The sequence below is a fragment of the Anastrepha obliqua genome, chromosome 1 (assembly GCF_027943255.1).
Source record: "Anastrepha obliqua isolate idAnaObli1 chromosome 1, idAnaObli1_1.0, whole genome shotgun sequence".
In the NCBI taxonomy this organism is placed as follows: Eukaryota; Metazoa; Arthropoda; class Insecta; order Diptera; family Tephritidae; genus Anastrepha; species Anastrepha obliqua.
The window spans coordinates 31,656,927-31,677,378 of record NC_072892.1 but is presented as its reverse complement, the minus strand read 5'-3'; positions in this window follow the sequence as shown (position 1 = coordinate 31,677,378).

Below are 20,452 nucleotides of genomic sequence, written 5' to 3'. Positions count from 1 at the left end.
CAAAACTATGTTATTTGTACTTTTAAGTTGTTTAATTTTTTATTCGTTTTGAGACGTAGGCAACATTTTCGACACCTGCCAAAGCATCCCGAGACATTTCTGACATGTTTGGAGAAGTTGTCATAGGCGAGTCTACAGCACGCAAATGGTTTGCAAAGTTCAAAAATGGCGACTTTGATGCCGATGACACGTCCCGCAGCGGAAGGCCTCCTGAATTCGATGAAAAACGTCTCAAATCACTTTTGAAGATCGCGAATTGGTGGAAAAAATGAACTGCGATCATAAAACAATTCTCAATCACCTTCATTCAAAGGGATTTACCGAAAAATTGAGAGCTTGGGTGCCTCACGAGCCCAACTAAACAAATAAAGAAAGTCGCCTTCAAATTGGTTATCAGCATCTCGCCCGCCATCGAGCAATACGCCGTCATAAACAGCGCTTTTTGTACCGAATCGTCACGGGAGATGAGAAATGGTGCCTGTACATCAATACGAAGAAAAGAAAGGAGTGGAGATACGCCAAAGCCAAGAGTCAAGTCGGATCTTCATCCAAAGAAGATCATGATATGTATTTGGTCCGACTGGGAGGGCATGGTGCACTGGGAAATGCTCGAAAAGAATGCCACATTCAACAGGGAGCTCCACATTACCCAGCTATACCGCGTGAATGAGGCTATTCGACTGAAAAGACTTGATCGACATGGTCAAACCAACGTCCTTCTCGACAACGCCAGGCGCCATGTTGCACAAGTCATCAAAGTTACACTCCCAGAGCTCGAATGGGAGGTTCTTCACCATCCGTTATATTCTCCGGACCTTGCACCGACCGATTGCCATATTTTCCGCTTTCTGTCAAACCATATGAAGGGCGTTACCTTCGATAACAAAGACGTCCTTAAAGCTGGCTCAACAATTTCTTCGACAACAGGCGAGGCGATTCTTGGCGGAACGACTTCAACAAATTGGTCGAGAGCTGGGAAAATGTGGTTGTAAATAGCAACGGCGAATTTATAGTTGATTAACTTATTGATAAAATTATTTTTTTTGTTTAAATGAAAGTCTTCACTAAAACGCTACGAACTTATTCCCTAAAGAAAAAATTTAGAGACTTTATACAAAATGTTTTGGATATACTTTCTAGGTGGTCAGAAAATTCAAAACGCAACTCATATTGTTCACTAGGAAACATAGAATCTCTCAGTTAAGTCAAATTCTGCTTAAGGGGGAAGGAATCTCTTGCGATTTCGGTCGAAACTAAGTACTTGGGGCTGACCATACATAGGAAAGTATCTTGGATGTCAAACATCGTACAAAGAGTTAGGAAAGGGTAGCCTAGCTTTTTTAAGTCTGTAAGAGAACTATAGGTAAGTTCTGGGAATTAAATCTAAGGCTGCCCATTGGCTTGATACTGCAGTAGTCAGACCCATTCCTCTCTATGGAATTGTTGTCTGGTGGTGTGCTATGCAGAAAAAGGTTTATTAATTAATGGAGGCAGGGGCCGAGATAAGCGGAATTAGCAATATGTGGCGTCATATAAACCACGCCATCCATGGCTTTGGACATCACCTGCCACCACCCGTAGATCTCCTCTGCAAATATTCAGCGGTCTGTTCCGCTTTAAGGCTCAGAGCGGTCTCACAATGAAAGACTATCACACATGGACATTCAACCATCTTAGACTTCTATACAGATATGCCTAATGATTCGGATTATCACTTTCCTATTCTCTGCTTCGAAAGGAATTTCTCCGTAAAAATCCCCAATCATCATCACCTAACACACCCGTTAAGATCTACACGGGCGCATCTAAAATGGATACCGGTGTAGGATCAGGGTTATATTGCGAAGAACTTTTTATCAGTGAATCCTTTGAGCTAGCGGATCACTGTTGTGTTTTTCAAGTGGAAATTAACGCTATTCATGAAGCCTTAGGATGGTTAGAGATAAACAGAATATCATCAAAAGACAGGCTCTGCATGTATTCCAAATAACTTCAAGGAGTGTCTTTCATTTTCGCCAATCACTTCATGAGATGGCTAAACAGTATCGTATTATCTTATGCTGGGTTCCAAGCCACAGACATATACCAGAGAGCTGTAGAGCTGACCAACTTGCAAGCGAAGATACCTGTATGCCACCTGTATGGTACCTCACAACTTGTAAGCTTCTTGTTATGGACGCACTAATCAATTATGCAAATCAAAGATGGATTAGTGCCAACACCTGTGAAATTACTAGGCAAACATGGCCAAGGCTAAATCTACGTTTGTGCAAGAATATTATGAAATTGAGTAGACTTTAAATTAGGATCTTAATAGGGGCCCTTGCAGGGCATTGTCTCATAGAAAATTAAACATGGAGATTAGGCGTTTACATGCATGATTTATGTCGTAGCTTTACTAACGAGGAGTAGTAGGAAACAACACCTTTTTTGCAATGCCCGGCTCTAGCCAGAAGCGGGAACCGATATTTAAGATCCTACTTCGTAATGAATATGGATGATCTATGAACTTTAAGAAACAACTGGTTCAGTCTGCAAGAAGAAATATAGTCCAGTACCTGTGGCTCACAACGGCCCCTCTAAGTGGTCTAAGTGGCATCGCCGTTCCTATGTGCGATGTGGCTGCCAAACCTTACCTAACCTCGTCATTTGTAAACTAGTTGCAATAATAATTAATAAAAAAAAAAAAAAATTACCCACCCTAATATATGTACATGCATAAGCACATGATTAGCCACCATGCATCGCTGCGGGGAACTTGTTAACTTCGTCTGCTGTTTTAAGCCATGCGAAACTAATTTTAATTACCATTCCAAATTACTCGTCATCATAAATGTCTCTTGAACACTTCATGCAGCGCTACCCCCATATGCGTTTTAATTCAATTCAAAATTTGATTTAGATTATCATTGAAAGCTGCTAGCATGTGGGGTGCACTTTTCATAACACTGGCTTACTTGAGAGATGATTCAAAGATTTAAGAATTGCACACTTAAATACAGACATCGTAGTGAGGAGTGGAGACAGTATCATGCGCCCAGAAAGCTCACTGTGCTATACTGCGTACACTTAAGTAACTTGTGCGGCGCATTGATGTGGTTAGCGACTTACGTGACTAACTTCGTCCATCTGCCACTGCAATTAAATTTTGCAAGTCTTTTTAACATTGGCTATAAAAATTCAATATTACTAATCTTCTATCTTCTAAACAACTTAGGTAAAATTAATTTGCAGTTGGTCGTAAAAATACCCGGTACAGCTAACTGCCACCTAATTGAGTCCCTTGACCTGGGATTGCGTTACAAATTGCATGCGCCCACAGGTCATTCCTAATCTTTGGCTGATAAATTACAACTAATTGCAAAAGTCCATCTCAACGCCAATCTGCCAGTTGCTGCGCCAGCCATGTTGACCCAAGTGCCAATTTGTGTTACCGAGTGAATACGACACCAATTTATCCAATTAGTTGGATCATTATTCGTACTTTAGGCGATTACAAGCAAATACATATGCACATGTACAAATGCCCGCACACGCATACATCCATAAATGCCATATTTGTATCTGAGCACACATTACGTTTCGTTCACTTTTAGACCAGCTTACAATGAATGGAACAACATGTAAATATAAGGGGTGCTCGCTACTTGTTTATGCAAATAACCCATTCATGTAAACAGCTGCTGAAGTTGACCTTACAGAGCAAAAGTTAGCTTACGGCCTTTGAAGTGGCACTGGAGTTGGTCGTTAGTGCTGGCGTGCAAAGGGTTAATGCCTAACGAGAAATTGTTAATGAATTATGGTTTTGTATAGCTTAATTAGTTTGATATTCGATTAAATGAATTTTATGCAGTCCTTTGCATGGTTTAAGATGGCGATTTGATCTTACTCCACGTCATACGCTGGGAGAGACATGATGAGCTATTTATGGAAAGTGATTTCTGTTCGTTGAGGCCGTAGACGAGAGGTCTTTACTGCTCAAGTGCCTATTCAGTTGATAGTAGCAGCCAAGAAATTCCTTGCAGTTCGGCATATTTTTCATTCATTTCGGGTATTCTTCACGCTTTTTAATTAAATTAGGATCTTAATGTATACAATTCTCTATTTTCCGCTCAATACAAAATAACTGAGAATTTAATTAACACTATGCCACAAAAATCAATTTGCATGCGCTCGTGAAGCTATGTATTTTATAGATGGTAATGCTGCGTACCGCCGTAGCCAAATGGGTCGGTGCGCGTCTACCATTCGCAATTCACAGAGAGAACGTCGGTTCGAATCTCGGTGAAACACCAAAATTAAGAAAACCATTTTTCTAATAGCGGTCGCCCCTCGGCAGGCAATGGCAAACCTCCGAGTGTATGTCTGCCATGAAAAAGCTCCTCATAAAAATATCTGCTGTTCGGAGTTGGCTTCAAACTGTAGGTCCCTCCATTTGTGGAACAACATCAAGACGCGCACACCACAAAAAGGAGGAGGAGCTCGGCCAAACACCCAAAAAGGGTGTACGCGCCAATTATATATATGGGGCATTCTTCGCCAACCGGATACCCCCATCTGCCCAGAACAGTTTTTATAAAAAAAATTTTTCCCTATGCCGAAATAAAAGCTTATGTCATGTACTTTAATTTGTCATGTGGCACTTTTTCAATATTCAAGATGGACCTACTTTTCTAAAGGGATTAATGCATCGATCTCTTCTCGATTTTCCCGACATTTTTTAGGCGATAATAGTTCTAAAAAGAACTGTTTGACAGATTTATTTTTAATAGTTTATTCGTTTAGACTTTTCTATAATTTGTTCAAATTATTTCTGTACCGTTTGACATGTGAAATACATCAAGAACTAGTGCTGTTAATGAAACAGTCGAACGTAGCACCAGAATCTCTCTCTCTACTTTTCTTAACAAACTACTTCATTTTTTTTGGTGTTTTCCAACATATTTGTCAATATTCGTCGTCCATCTTGAATATTTAAAAAGTGCCACATGACAAATTAAAGTACATGACATAAGCTTTTATTTCGGCATAGGGAAAAATTTTTTTTATAAAAACTGTTCTGGGCAGATGGGGGTGTCCTGTTTGCGAAGAATGCCCCATATACATAAATGCTATGTACCCCATTTTTCATGTACTGATTAAACAAATTTTGAAAAGGCTTTAAAATTTCAAAGCGGAAAACGTTTACGGAGATGTACAGTGCGTATACTTTATTTCATGGGCGGAAACTTTCACATTTATTTTTATATTTTTATAATTTTATTTTTATTTCTTAAAACGAAGTCGAGTTACGTATAACTACTTATAAATATATACCCCTAAAACATATTTTTTGTTTTTTAAACTGCATTAGTAGATTTTTGAAATATTTAAGCTTGCATTTGAGTAAATGTTAGTTGTGAATGATTTCTCGACGGTAGCTCTTTTCATGCCATCTTTGACATTTGTCAAGTAAACAGACGTGCAATTTTCACAATAGAGCAATGCCGTAAAATTATTTAAAATTATTAGAAAAAATGATCGATCTTTAAAAACAAAAATACGCAAATTTCATCATTATTTAGTAGAAATAATCATCCGAATAAGGTTGGTGAAAAAATTTCAAGAAACTGGTTTTGCTCAGGATAGAAAAAGGACTCGTTATGTTGAGGACGAAGAAGGACCTCCCGCAGTAGACCAAAAACTGGCCGTTAAGTTGAGAACATTGCTGGTCTAGCGCAAGGCTTCCTGAACAACTTCCAAATCGATATCTCGACATTGGGAACAATAAGGAATTCATGAAACGACTGAAAAATATTGGGTATGGGAATAAGTTTCCAGCCTCGTAAAAGAGGTGTCGCTGGTGATACTATTTTTGTGTTCGCTCTAGTAATATACTGGTGATTTGAAGATATATACTATATGTGAAGTCTCGATCGTAGTAGTTGATATTCGTTGGAAGCGTAAAGATCCGGAATGGGACGGTAAACAAGACAAACTGATTTTACTGCATGACAACGCCAGGCCACACGTTGCTAAATCGGTTCAGAAATATTAAGAGGGGCTTAATTGGGAAATCTTCCCCAGACATTGCACCTTCGGATTAACATCTGTTCCTATCAATGCAGTCAGACCCTATTGGAGAGCGATTAGACTCTTACGAGAGCATCGCAAACTGGCTAAATGAATAGATTAAGTCAAAAGAACTCGAATTATTCGTCAGCGGAATCCGTATGCTGCCTGAAAGATGGAGTAAAGTTATAGCTTCCAATGGCACATACTTCATGTATTATTTATATTAGTTGTTTAAATAATTCGTAACTGTGACTAAGGAAGTACGGTAACTAATTCCCATACCCAATATTTCTTGAAAATTTAGAACTTTGCAACTTTAAAATTCTTTAAAACCAAGAAAAAAAAAAAACAAATGTAATTAATGGGGAAATGAAAAAATGAGTGCACAGCCTTATTTTATAAAATCTATAGTTTTACGTGCCTATGAAATTCTGCCTGGATAGCTTTTACTGCCGCACGGTGTAATACGAAAGTATACGGGAAATGTAGCGGACTTTTGATTTTGCAAAACGCGCCCAACTCATTTTCTTTTTCACTTTACAAAGCCTAGGTGTTATATAATTAGAATTGCTGGAATTGCCAATACTCAATTTTCACAAAAGAAAGTCTCAGCAAAATAGTTACAGCCTAGCAGTGGGCGCTGGTATTTCGCCGACCTTATAATTTTGCAACGAGTGTATGCACATATTTTGGCATGCCACTTTTCTACCTGAACTCTTAACTTAACTCGGCTGAGCAGCATATCATTTTGGATTCAGAGAATATTGAAAGTGCTTTCGCTTTGTTTGCTTGAACAATTTTTTCAAGAGCTGTTTGCAAGGTTAAAGATATTTTAAATTACTCTCATGAGCTGAAATACTAAAGTTATGCACTTATACAGGCGAAATCAGCGAGATGCGCTTACATTTTTTTCGCTTTCTCATTTCCTACAATTATACAAATCCTCGGTTATACAAAATTCGTTCACACTAACGCTTCATATTTGAGTCTTATTTGAATGCAATCAGTGCTTCAAATGCGCTGCGTTTCAGCAGTAATTACTTTCGACTCATTCATCGGCAGTCATTCGCTAAATGAAGTGCAAAAACTTGCAAATTCTGTTCAACTGGGTTTTTAGCTGATGCTGGCATGTTTTTTGCATGGAGGTGAATTTTATCGAGATTACGTATACGCACAGGTGCACCGTCGAATTTATCATGATGAAGTGATTATCGGAAACATTCAACTTTTAGATGGGGCATTTACTTATTAGAATTCCGTAGTAATGGAAAAATAATTTTCTGAATTGAATACTCTTTATTAATTTAAATACAGTGTTGCTGTATTTTATTCAAAATGTCAGCTCTAAGAAGGCCAATATAAGTGCACGAAATTAGAGTTGGAGAAATTGTTGCAGAAAATTTGCTATCACACAGTGGCATAATGTAGGGGTTATTATTCAGCACCTCAATTAGTCTAAAAATAACATTTCAAGTAAATTAATTGTATTAATTTATGAAAAAAATATAAACGTTAACGCGCTGTAAAAAATTGTAACGAAGTGTAGCGACATCCCTTTGGTTTGGTTGAGACCGCAATAAAACCTATTCTACTGTTTACTGTTTTACTTATTACCTATTAAATCAAAAAGTTTGCAAACTTCACAAGTTGTTACAAATATTTCATATTTTATACAAAAACGCGTATTTTTTCAATCGTTGGCTGAAACGAATGCAAGATTTTTTTTCATATTGAGAAAATACGCAACATCGTCAGAGAAAAAATTTTTCAAAAATCTACGAAAATTTTTAACTGCTGCAAACTTTCATTTTATTGCACTAAAATTAATGGAATAAAAATCTGCATACCCAATTTTTTAAATTTTTTATTTCTAATAAAACAGTTTGATGCAAATTTATCGTCAGGGCAGTAAATTATCAAAAATCAACAAAAATGTGTAGTTCCTTCAATTTTTCATTTTATTGCATTAAAACTAATAGAGTATAAAACTGCCTACCAAATTTTTTATTTTATTTCTAGCCAAAAAATGTTCCAATTTTGATGCAAATTGATCCCCAGGGGAAAAAATTATCAACAATAGACGAAAATTTTTAGCTTATTCAAACTTTCATTTTATTGCACTAAAACTAATAGAGTATAAAACTGCCTACCAAATTTTTTATTTCAAACAACTAGGTATTTTTTATTTTTGCACAGACTTTTCAAACGACCCTTGTACTTATGCGCCCATATTTAGGTGTTGAAAAGCACAAAACAACTTTTCAAGAATTTAGTAATTGTTTAAATTTTTACTATTTAAAATTAAGTTAAATTAAACTTTGTTTATTTTCAGTAAAAAACTATTGCGCTCAATTTTTTGCTTTCAACCAACGTTCATATATTTTAAACTGCATTACAAACCCCAACAAAGCTTTTCGCCAACGTCTTAAAGTAGCAGCGCAACTCAAATGAATAAACAGAATTAATATTAACACAGGCACAAATTGATGGTTGTGTTGGTTACCACAACATTTGTCACAGAAATTGCAGTCACTTCTCCGAACGGCAGTATAATCCCGCAAAAAATATATAATAAATAGCAGTTGCCCCTCCACTACACGCAGCTGGCGTTGTAGGTAAAAGGATTCGCTGCCGACTCGGCTTGTCTTCGAAGTCGGTCAAAGTTGGTGATGTTGCAAAATGTGTTTCAGTGAATTTTCCATTTTTCACTCTAATGACATCATTTTGCACTGCTGCGTTGTCCATTAAGTGCGTCATTTAACTTTAACATTTGCATCCCTTTCTTCTGTGTATTTACTTGAGCTACACACAATTACTTGTAAACACAAAAGCAAAACAAAAAAAAAGGATGTGTTTACATATGTACATTAAGACTTCGTTAAGGCACACAATGCGGAAGGCAGTTTGTTTCGAAGGAGTTGCAAGTCATTGTGCCAAAAGTTGAGGTAAGGCAGTGAATGAGGTATGCGCCTTGATTTCTCAGTAAGTTAATGCCTTCAAGGAAATTATTCCCTTTAATATTCTTACATCAGTAATACAGTGTCATTAGGTGTTCTAATACTGTTATCAATTTAGATGCACCTACTTGCATACCAACATCTAAATACCACCGCATTGGTCCATCACATTTTTCTTTTCTTTTTGTTTTTTTTGGTGGGTGAGGTAGGGTTCAAAATGCTTTCGCACTTACAGCGACCGTCGTCTACTGCATCGAGTGGTGTGACTAATAAGACAACCCCTTCTCTTCCTTCTGTATTACTTCGGGAAGGCTCAGAATGGCATCTTTAAAGGACCAATTTTGTTCTTCCACTTCTGGTCCAACATTATTGTCGCCAGCTTCATGCTTTAAGCTCGTCTTCTTGTGTCTCTATCAATGCGGTTTCGCTTTGTTGCACTGTGTCAAAATCTATATTTCTTTACCGCGTTCCAGCTATCCTAGCGTTTGGCCAATCTGCTTCCGCAGAGCATCTCTTTCCGTGAGCCACCTGTCACAACTCAAAAACGTGTGTTCAGCGTAATCGCTGGGCGCTTCGCAGTACGAGCACTTGGGATCGCTTACCTTGCCCATGCGGTATAGGTATCTCCGGAATATTCGCGGCCTGAGAGGAACCGAATTAAGAAGTAATTCACTTCCTCGAAGTTCTTTTGAACCCATTTGACAATTGATGGTATAAGTTTCGCCGTCCATCTGCCACTCGGTTCAGTCTCCCATCGGCTTTACTACCGCAGCATGGTTTGGAATATCCGTTCCGCGACGCTAGTGATGACGTGTTTCTTCTTGGAATCCCACAAATCCATCCGTTCCCGAGCCATGAGGTCGACGGGTATCTCCCCGCTAATCACAAAGACTGCGGCGCCAGAGACAAAGCGGTAGGCCGCTGATCGTTGCACAGCCTCCAGTGCTTTGCGCTTGGATTTGGAGTTTAGCCCAATTCCCCATACTTTGCTGCCGTACAGGAGAATTGAGTTTGTGGCGGCCATAATTAGCCTTCTTTTGCTCTGTGTTAGCCGAACGATGTTTGCTATTAATATACTTAACATTCCCGTGACCTTTGCTGCTTTGGTAGTCGCAAGCCGTATCTGAGCCCAGAAACACAAATATTTGCGTCACTAAGGACGGGTCGCCTATTTGCATGCTAACTTCGTGTCATAAGGATGGCTTCGGTCTTATGTAAAGCATTTTTTGGCAGATTAAAATTTTTAAAGATACTCTAGCCCGCGCTGTATGCGTGCCTGATTTGCTAAGCGTCTACGGACTAAAATCACCCCCACCATTCATTCCTGTCAGTTTCCTGCGGGGCTCACATTGATGGGTTTCTTTCGCAGGGTTCAGTTAATTTACTTGAACTTCTTGTTACGTCATTGACTCGTGCAGCTTGATCAATCTGTCGCAGTCTTATCGGTAATGATTATGCAATTGCTTCCAGTTTCCCACTTTTCAGGTGAAGACTGCATTTGTCGAACGAGTTCGTATGCACTTAGTCTGCCGTCTAGTTGTTGTTCGACCAGTCTCCGCAGTTCCGTGAATCGCACGAATTTTGAGACTGAGTGTTCAGGTTCTTCGACTTTATTGATACAGAATTGGCAGTATGGATCGTTGACATGTTTAAATCGGTGCGGAAATAACCAGAAAGGATATAGAAATAGGAAAGGCATAGAAATTCAGTTTCCCATGTTTTTGTTCACTCCAGGCTCGTAAGTCTGGAATTATGGAGTGTGTCTATCTTCCGCTTTGTGTTATGTTTAGCTGCCGTTGCCATTGGCCAATGTGTGCTTCTTTTAGTCTATTCCTATCCCCATCACCCTATACGCGGCGCGAAGCCGAGTTGCCTCCGTCACTTTAACTTCGAGGGCAATGGGTAACCTCTCAGCGAGTACAGTGGCTACTTCATCGGAAATTGTACGGTAAGTCCTAAACACTTTGAGAACGGCGCTGCATAGAGCATTATCGATTTTCTAACAGATGCAAGCAATAAGCTTCATGTATGGTTGGGTCCTCCAATGTTCAGCAGTTACACACCTTTAGATGTTCTTTGGGGTCCACTGCTCTCATCTACATTGCGTTAAATAACTCGAGCACTGGTGCTTATTGAACAGTTCTTACAATTTATCTGCTCACCATTTAATTTTCAGAATTTTTTTATGAAAATACAGCCCATTATTTTGCAAAAACCATATAAATTCGAGTTTCAAACCTTGTGCAAATTAAGAAAAAAATTAAAATTTTTTATAAAAATGTTACACTTTTCAAACAGAATTTTTAGAAAATTTTCTGGTTTGCTATTTTATGAATCTTTGAATTTTGTTACAGTGTAATTTATATGGAGCTAAAAACGTGCTTTGACAATTTTTTTGCTGACGGTGTTGGGGAATTTTTTACATATAAAAAAAAATGGAGCATTTGCTATATGGAGGAAATGCACAAGAAAAAAAATTCAAAAATCAACGCAGTTCGAGCCACCTGAAACTTGCCCTTCTTATACCAAATATCAATCGACTATAAACCTGCATACGGCAGTAAACACGAGCCACGAGTATTTACTGTTTTGTTGAAATCAAGTGTAAGTGATTTTTATGATTAAAGTTAATGTGTATTAAAAAATCAATGCATCCAGTTTCCACAGTCGAGCTGATGTGCTATTGATAAAGAAGGAACGACAGCTGTCAAAACACTAAAATTTCAAAGCTAACAACTGTGCATATTTACGTATACTTGTACATATGTGAGTGTATATGTACATGCGGGTATATACATACATACACATGTAGATGTCGTAATACAAAGTTGTTAGCGATAAGCGAATTCGCGTAATAGTTATTTATAAGGAAAAACAATTCAGCGGAATTTCAAATATTTAAATGTGAATTACTAGTTTGGCCGTTTCACCTTTTCACTTTCACCTAAAGAATTTTCTGGTTTAAAGTTTTTTAGTCTGCAATCACAATGTAATCGTATCGCAGTCATGAATCGTTCAACGCTTCCTAATTGCGGATATTTAATTTGCAAAAATTTAAAAATAAATAAATAAATCTGTTCGCGAAGTTCATAGAGTGAAGTGTTGACGAAGACGCCGAAATACTATACCGGTTCGTCGTGGTTCTCATTTTTGGGCCTTTGCTCTTCGACTACTTGAAAAATTTTACGTAAGGATCTTGAGTTACGTGCCTATAAATATAGTACGACCAAGAATTGAAGCCAAATGACCATCATTTGCGTCGCGTTTTTGTTGATTGGGCTTATTTAGAATTATTATTCAGATTTATTCGAAATAGTAATCAAAAATTGGTCTGATCGAATAGACCGTGCAACTCATATCTGAAGCGAATATAAGTGGATATCAAATTCAAAAAAAGCCCATGAAATTATCTACCAGGTTATAATATAATAAAAAATAATAACAATAATAAAATATTAAAACAAAATAAAGAAGCGAAAAATATATTAAAAAAAAAGAAAAAAATATTAAAAACAAAATTACTAAATAATTATAATATAAAAACTATTTAAAAAATATATATATACATATAATAAAAAAAAATACTAAAAAAAATAGTAAAAATATTTAAGAAAATTATACTAAAAATATAATAAAAAATAATAAAAAACTATGATAAAAATATAAAAAAAAAATAATAAAATTATTAAAAAATATATAACAAAAATATATTAAAACATAATAATAAAAAATATTTAAAAAAAATTAATAACAAACTATAATAAAAAAATATTTAAGAAAATACTAATCCAACTATTTTAAAAAATATTTAAAAAAAATTATAAAAAGAATAAAAAAATAATAATAAAAGTATATTAAAAAAAATAATAAAAGAAATACTTAATGAAAAAATAATAAAAAAAAATATTTGCAAAAAAAAAATAAAAAACTATTGTAAAAAACAATAAAAAAAAATTACTAAATAGTTATTACATAAAAACTATTTAAAAAAATTACACAAAAAATATAATACAACAAATACAATATTAAAAATACAATAAAAATTTATTAAAAAAAGAATATGTCTCTGATAAAAAGTATTAAAAAAATTATATAAGACTCTAATAAAAAAATATTAAAAAAACAATAAACATATTAAAAAACTAATAAAAAATATATCATAAAAAAAAATTAAAAAAATAAAAAACATTATAAAAAAAAATTACTAAATAAATATAATACAAAAACTATTTAAAAAATTATAGAAAAATATGATACAAAATATTTAAAAAAATAATAAACAAACTATTAAAAATTTTTTTTTAATTATTAAAAAATATTTTTAAAATTATAAAAAAAATAATAATAAAAATATATAATAAAAACAGTATTTAAAAAAATAATAAGAAAATATAAAAAAAAATTTAAGAAAAAAAAATATAAAAAATATAATAAAAAAATATTTAAAAATATATTTAAATAAAAAAAAACGTTTAAAAAAATAATAGAAGAATATAGTAAAAAAATAATAACAAAGTGTAATACAAGAATATAAAAAACGAAATATAATAAAAAAATATTAAACAAAAAGAATAAAATAATGTAGTAAACAAATATTAAAAAATTATAATAAAAAAATTTTATATAATATAAAACAAAGTAACCAAAAAGTTTAATAAAAAAAGGTAATAAAAAAATATAAGCAAAGAAATATTTGAAAAATAATAAAAAACAAAAAAATTATAAAACAATATGATAAAAAAAAAACATTATTTAAAAAAATATACAATAATAAAACAAGTATTAAAAAATATAATATAATTAAAAAACTATTTAAAAATAAAAAATAATAAAAGAAATATTAAAAACAAAAATAATAAAAAAATATAATAAAAAAATTTATTAAAAAATAATGAAAATTTTTTTTTATTATCATTTCAAATTCTCTGACTCTTAAAAAACGCCAATATTAAAAAAATCATTGACGACTAACGACAGATTGAAATTGGATTTGTTGTTGTCAAACTATTAGAAATAACTTTTAGATGCCGTTTACTTGCGCAGTAATATAAAATTGATTTTTGTGCCAGTTTATTTCGATTGATAATATTTCGGCAGCTTCACGCGTATGGTGACCAATAGGTTTAATTGCACAAAAATGTTCTTACAGCGGTTGTTTACAACAAACTAACGGAAGCGGTATAAATATACAATATACATATCTACACATGCACATAAATGTACCAAAATATTTGTTTGGATATACTAAAAAATTGCTTTTATCTTTTATACAAACACTTAAAAGGTGTACTACGCTAGTTTTGTAAATACATAAATATGTAGGTATGTATTTATATATGCATATACAGTCAGCGTAAAGAAAAGTGTACACTACATATTGATAAGTTTTGACTATTTATTTAATGACTTTTTAATTTGAATTATTCTCTATTTATTTATTGACTTTTTAATTTGAATTATTCTTTCATAAAAATATAGTTCATTCTACAACAAGCACCATACAAAACAAAGTTTCGAAATTTGTAAGAATTTGGCCAATTTCAATCAGCAATTCAAACTTTTTGCCAAGAATTTGTGAAAAAATTTCAGGTATGCAATTTAATAGCTCCTTAAAGTTTGGAAAGTGCAAGTTTGAAGCAGGTCAAAAATTACACTGATTTTTGAGAATTTTTTTTCCGTCCAGTCTTGCACGTTTTCTCCATTTAACGCCTACTCCACATTACTTTTATTTGGAAGTAACACCCAACACCGTCAGCAGAAAAAATTGTGAAAAATCAACGCGATTCTTGAACGACCTGAAACTTGCACTTTATTATACTAAACTTCATTGATCTATAAAACTGCATACCCTGAATTTTTCTAAAAATTGTAAATAAAAAATTGATTCAAATTTTGATGAAAAATTGCCGTATTTTTACAAATATTATATGTGGTTCGAAACTTAACTTTATATAGTTCTTGTTGCAGTATGAATAATATTTTTATAAAAAAATATTTAAAAATACAAAAGAAATAAATAAATAGTCAAAATTAAGCAATGCGTGGCGTAAACTTTCTTTTGACGCTGACTGTACAAATGTGCGCACATAATTATGCTTTGTTTATACTCGTACCACTCGTGGAAATGGGTCTTCTCTACACTTTCTCCGAAACGTGCCATGCTTTAGCGCCTTGCTTACATTTGAAAATAGTTTTCTTTTGCAAATAATACACCTGACTAAAGCCACAAATTTGCTTGAATTTGAGAACATCAACAGGAAAATATTAATTTTTGCGAATTTTTAAAACACAGCTAAAATCTTCCAGCTACTTAAATATATTACGAATTATGATAAAATGCCACGGCGAAAATGTAAAAGTCCCTGTTCTGGCCTCGTGACCGGCTGAAATGCGCCGCTGTGTCTGACTTTGTCACGCTGATTGCTGAGGCTGTCTACATATAAACATGCGGTTCTTCCATCACTTCCTTTAGTAATTTTGGCGCGCTTTTTGTAACAGTTTGTTTTTATTTTTGTTTCCATTTTTGTACGGACTGCGCATGTGTCAAGAACATACACATGTACATATGATTGTTTCCAGTCCAATGGAAATATTCATTCTTTAGCCAGAGAATGTTAATGGAATGAGAAGGCGCAAATGTTACTGTTAAATATTTTTAGTACAATTGAGTTTTAAAGGGTTTCATGTAAAGGATTTTAGAGCATCAACTTTATAGACACCACACTGAGTTTTGCCCACACAAAAATTGAAGACACCACACATCTCTCACCTCAACAATCAATTAAATTTTCTTATTTTTGAAATAATACGCGCATACATAGAATTTATTACACATATTTTTTCGATTACATAAAAATTTTTTTTTTTAAATAAAAAAAAAATTGGCGCCGGTAATTGATGTCAAGTCAGGCATGTGGCAGGGATAAAGGCGTTTGTTTCTACGACTGTGTTGTGAAGCAAAGATGTTAAGATGTCGATGCGTGCGACCGGAATAAGTTTAACTCATTTTTTGGAAAGTAATTCATAGCGTTTTTTTTATCGGATATTAGAAAAACCTCAATACACTATTTTAAATCAATTTTAATTAAACCAAATATCAGGTCAGTCCATAAGTTCGTGCGTTTTTTAAAGGTGGTTTTAAAATTAATAAAGAAGATGTTTAAAGTTTTTATTCATCTATATATATAAAAAGAAGTTACATTTCCTTGGTAATCTTATAACTCAAGAACCGCCGAACCGATTAACACAAAAATTTTAGAGTTCTTTTCTATCTTTGAGGAGGTAGTTTGTGTGAGGTTTGATTGAAATCCGTGCAGCCGTTCCTGAGTTATGACATTTTATGTGAGTAATGGTTTCCTCTCATACGAAATGCCTGTAATATACTGTTTCTTGAAATAATTTTGAATGTTTTGCTGTTACATTCAATTAGTAATATATTGTACTGAAAGAATGCAACATTTACGAACTATCAATGGTCAAATGTGCGCCACATACCGTGAAGCATGTCAACAATTGCATTTGCTGGAAGATGATATGCATTGGAATGCTACGCTTCGTGATGCATCAATTTCATCTCCACCAAATCAAATTCGTATGTTATTTGCGATCATAATATCAACATGTTTTCCATCAAATCCACTGGAATTGTGGAATAAATACAAAGATTTCATGGCTGAAGACAGTTTGATTCGACTTCAACATCGTTCCAATGATTCTGCATTGCTGCTGACATTGGAAATGTATAATGAAGCCTTGATAATGATCGAAGATTTGTGCCTTACTATTGCAAATAAAGCATTAGGGCAATTAGGATTGACTCAACCAAATCGTCCAATGCATGATTTATTTGAACGAGAATTGCAACGCGAACAGCATTTCGATCGTGATGAATTGCGTGCGTTCGTACAAACGTATACTCCACAATTAAATGATCAACAAAAAGATGCATATGACAAAGTGATGCAAGCTGTCAATGACAACACTGGTGGATTGTATTTTTTGGATGCACCTGGCGGCACTGGAAAAACATTTTTGATATCATTGATATTGGCAACGATTCGGTCGGAACGAAAAATCGCATTGGCACTTGCTTCTTCCGGTATTGCAGCTACATTACTTGATAGCGGCCACACAGCACATTCCGCCTTGAAATTGCCATTGAACATGCAAGCAATTGAAACACCAACATGCAATATTTCAAGGAGTTCTGGAATGGCTAAAGTCTTGCAACAAACATCGATTATTTTATGGGACGAATGTCCAATGGCCCATAAAAAATCTTTGGAAGCCTTAAGTCGAACATTGCAAAATTTGAGACAAAGTCAACAGCTGTTTGGCGGTGCATTAATATTGTTATCTGGTGATTTTCGTCAAACGTTGCCTGTTATTCCGAGATCAACACCAGCTGATGAAATTAATGCATGTTTGAAAAGTTCATTTTTGTGGGCACACGTACAAAGGCTTTCGTTGACGACCAACATGCGTGTTTTCAAAGCAATTGCTGAAGATTGGCGATGGAAAAATTGCAAGTGATCAAAATGGGTTTATCATGTTACCGAATAATTTTTGCATAATTGTATCATCAAAACAAGAACTCATTGATCGCGTTTTCCCAAATATTGTTCAAAATTACAATAACCATGATTGGTTACGAGAACGTGCAATTTTAGCACCAAAAAATATCAATGTCAATGAAATCAATTTCCACATCCAGGAAAAATTGCCAGGTGATTCGGTAACATATAAATCCATTGATACTGCTATGAATAATGAAGACGCAGTCAATTATCTGGTCGAATTTTTAAATTCTTTGGAACCACCAGGCATGCCACCGCATAATTTGAATTTGAAAGTTGTTTCATCGATTATACTTCTCCGAAATCTTAATGCACCGAAACTTTATAATGGGACGAGACTTTCAGTGAAGAAATTGATGCCAAATTTAATTCAAGCAACAATTCTCACTGGCAAAGCAAAAGGTGAAATTGTACCAATACCGCGCATCCCATTAATACCAACGGACATGCCATTCGAATTTAAACGTCTTCAATTTCCTGTTCGGCTATCTTTTGCTATGACCGTAAACAAAGCCCAAAGGCAAACGCTCCAGGTTTGTGGAGTTTATTTAGAGGAAACTTGCTTTTCCCACGGCCAACTGTACGTTGCATGTTCGAGAGTTGGAGCGTCAAAAAATTTGTTTATTTATGCGCCACAAAATAAAACAAAAAATGTTGTGTATACAATTGTATTAAATTAAACGTTGCTCTTCTTTTTCCGAAATAAAAATAAAAATTATTTCATTTTATTTTGTACGTTATTGTGTTCACAAATCAACTCTTTTTAGCAATCAATTTTTTATCGAATTGCAAGTCATTTTGAACGAAAATATAATAAATAATTGAATGCTCCAGGAGGCACTGGAAAAACATTTTTAACTTTATTTATCTTAGCATAATTTATTTAGCGTAAGAAATTGAAATGGATATTAAAGAATCAAAGTTTAATTACAAGTTTTTATCGGCTCTTTCACCTTACCTGTATATAGGTGACCACCACAATCAAATTTTAAAAAAGTACAGAAAAGGAGATTGTGACATCTTTAGAAAGTATGTTGAATAAAAAAAATCAACTAATTCAACTGTTTAAACATTTTACAAGTTCTATAAAGAAAACTTAATATGAAAAATTTTTTGCGATATAAAAAAAAACATTTTATGTATGGTGGTGCGAAGCCCACTGGGTAATGCTAGTCAATAATATATTTTCCTTCATTATTTACGATGTCTTCCCAACGTTTAGGCAACTTTTTAATCCCATGCTCAAAAAATGTTTAGTCGTTGGAGCCCCAATGCGCTTCGATATCCCTTATTATAGCTTCTTTTGAGGAGTAGTTCTTGTTACTCATATTGGATTGAAGTTCACGAAAAAGGTGATAATTACAAGGTGCAATATACGGAGAGTATGGTGGATGCGACATTAGCTCCCATCCGAGCACGTTGCCTAATGTTTGCCTTGCGGTGTGAGGTCTTGCGTTGTCGTGGTGAAACAAAACTTTGCATCTATTCACTAAAGACGGTCGATTTTTGTTAAGTGCCTCATTCAGGTTTGATAGCTGATGGGAATAATAACACTGGCCAACAAAATTGCTTTGATTGATTGATGTTTACTAATTTGACGTTGCTGATTCTAAATATACCCGCAAATAATTTATGACAGCTCTTGTTTACGAGATATAGCTTTCGTTAATAATTCATTGTCTTTTGTTTGCTGAAAAATTATAAAAAAAAAGTTGTATTATTATAAGTTGACATGGCATCGTCAAGACGAGTTTGTGTAAATTATCCGAATCAATTTTGTTTCATTTGCGGAGAGTATATGTTTAAAGAATACCGATTAAATGTGACACCGTTCGTCATTGAGGCTTACAAAAATTACTTTGGTCAAAATATGCGTTGAGCTTCTACGTTTGTGGACAAATCCGAAAAGGAATAGATTTAGGTACGAAACTGCTATGGTCTGGAAGGAACCCGTGAACCACCACGACGAATGTTATTTCTGTTTGGTTAACATAACTGGCATTAAGCGCAAAAATCGAGCCAAATGGGAATATCTTTGCATATGGTCGGCGTATACACGAGTTTTAATCCCTAAGATATCACTTGAACCTCAAGCTGGTCCATCACAGGAGATGCCTATGAATTTCAAGGCGAATACTGATTGAAGGAATAGTGAATTTGAATGTGACCTGGAAACGCCAAGGTCATTCAACCAACGAGCTTATCAGAGATTTGGATCTATCAAAGTCTGCTTCTAAACTTTTGGCTTCTTGGCTAAAAGAAAGAAACTTAGTAACAAAGGAAACTCAAATTTCTTATTACCGCACAAGAGAACAAAATCTCCTGAAATATTTTGTATTTTGTAAAGATGTGTACCTGGTTTAATGGCTACAATGGGATTACAAAATTACGTTTCTAATGAGTGGCGTTTATTCATAGACTCATCAAAACGGAGTCTAAAATGCGCTCTTTTGCACAGTGGGAATAAATTTCAATGGTTGCCTGTGGCACATTCTACTAAAAAAAAGGAATATGCAACTTTTGTTCTGGTTTTAGATGAAATTAAATATGTGGGACACATAACTTCGATTTAAAAATGGTAAACTTCATTCTAAGCCAACAAAGTGGTTACACAAAATATCCCTGTTTTCTTTCCTTGTGGAACAGTAGAGCTAAAACACAACATTGGATTAAAAAAGATTGGCCTACTCGGGGAGCGCTAGTTCCCGGTTATCAGAACGTTTAAATTCCACCTCTTGAATAAAGGAGTGGTGTAGTTTTACCCCCGTTACACATAAAACTAGGGCTTATAAAACAATTTGTAAAAGGTCTTGACAAATACGGGAATCGCTTCCTTTTTCTATCAGAAAAGTTTCTAAAACTAAG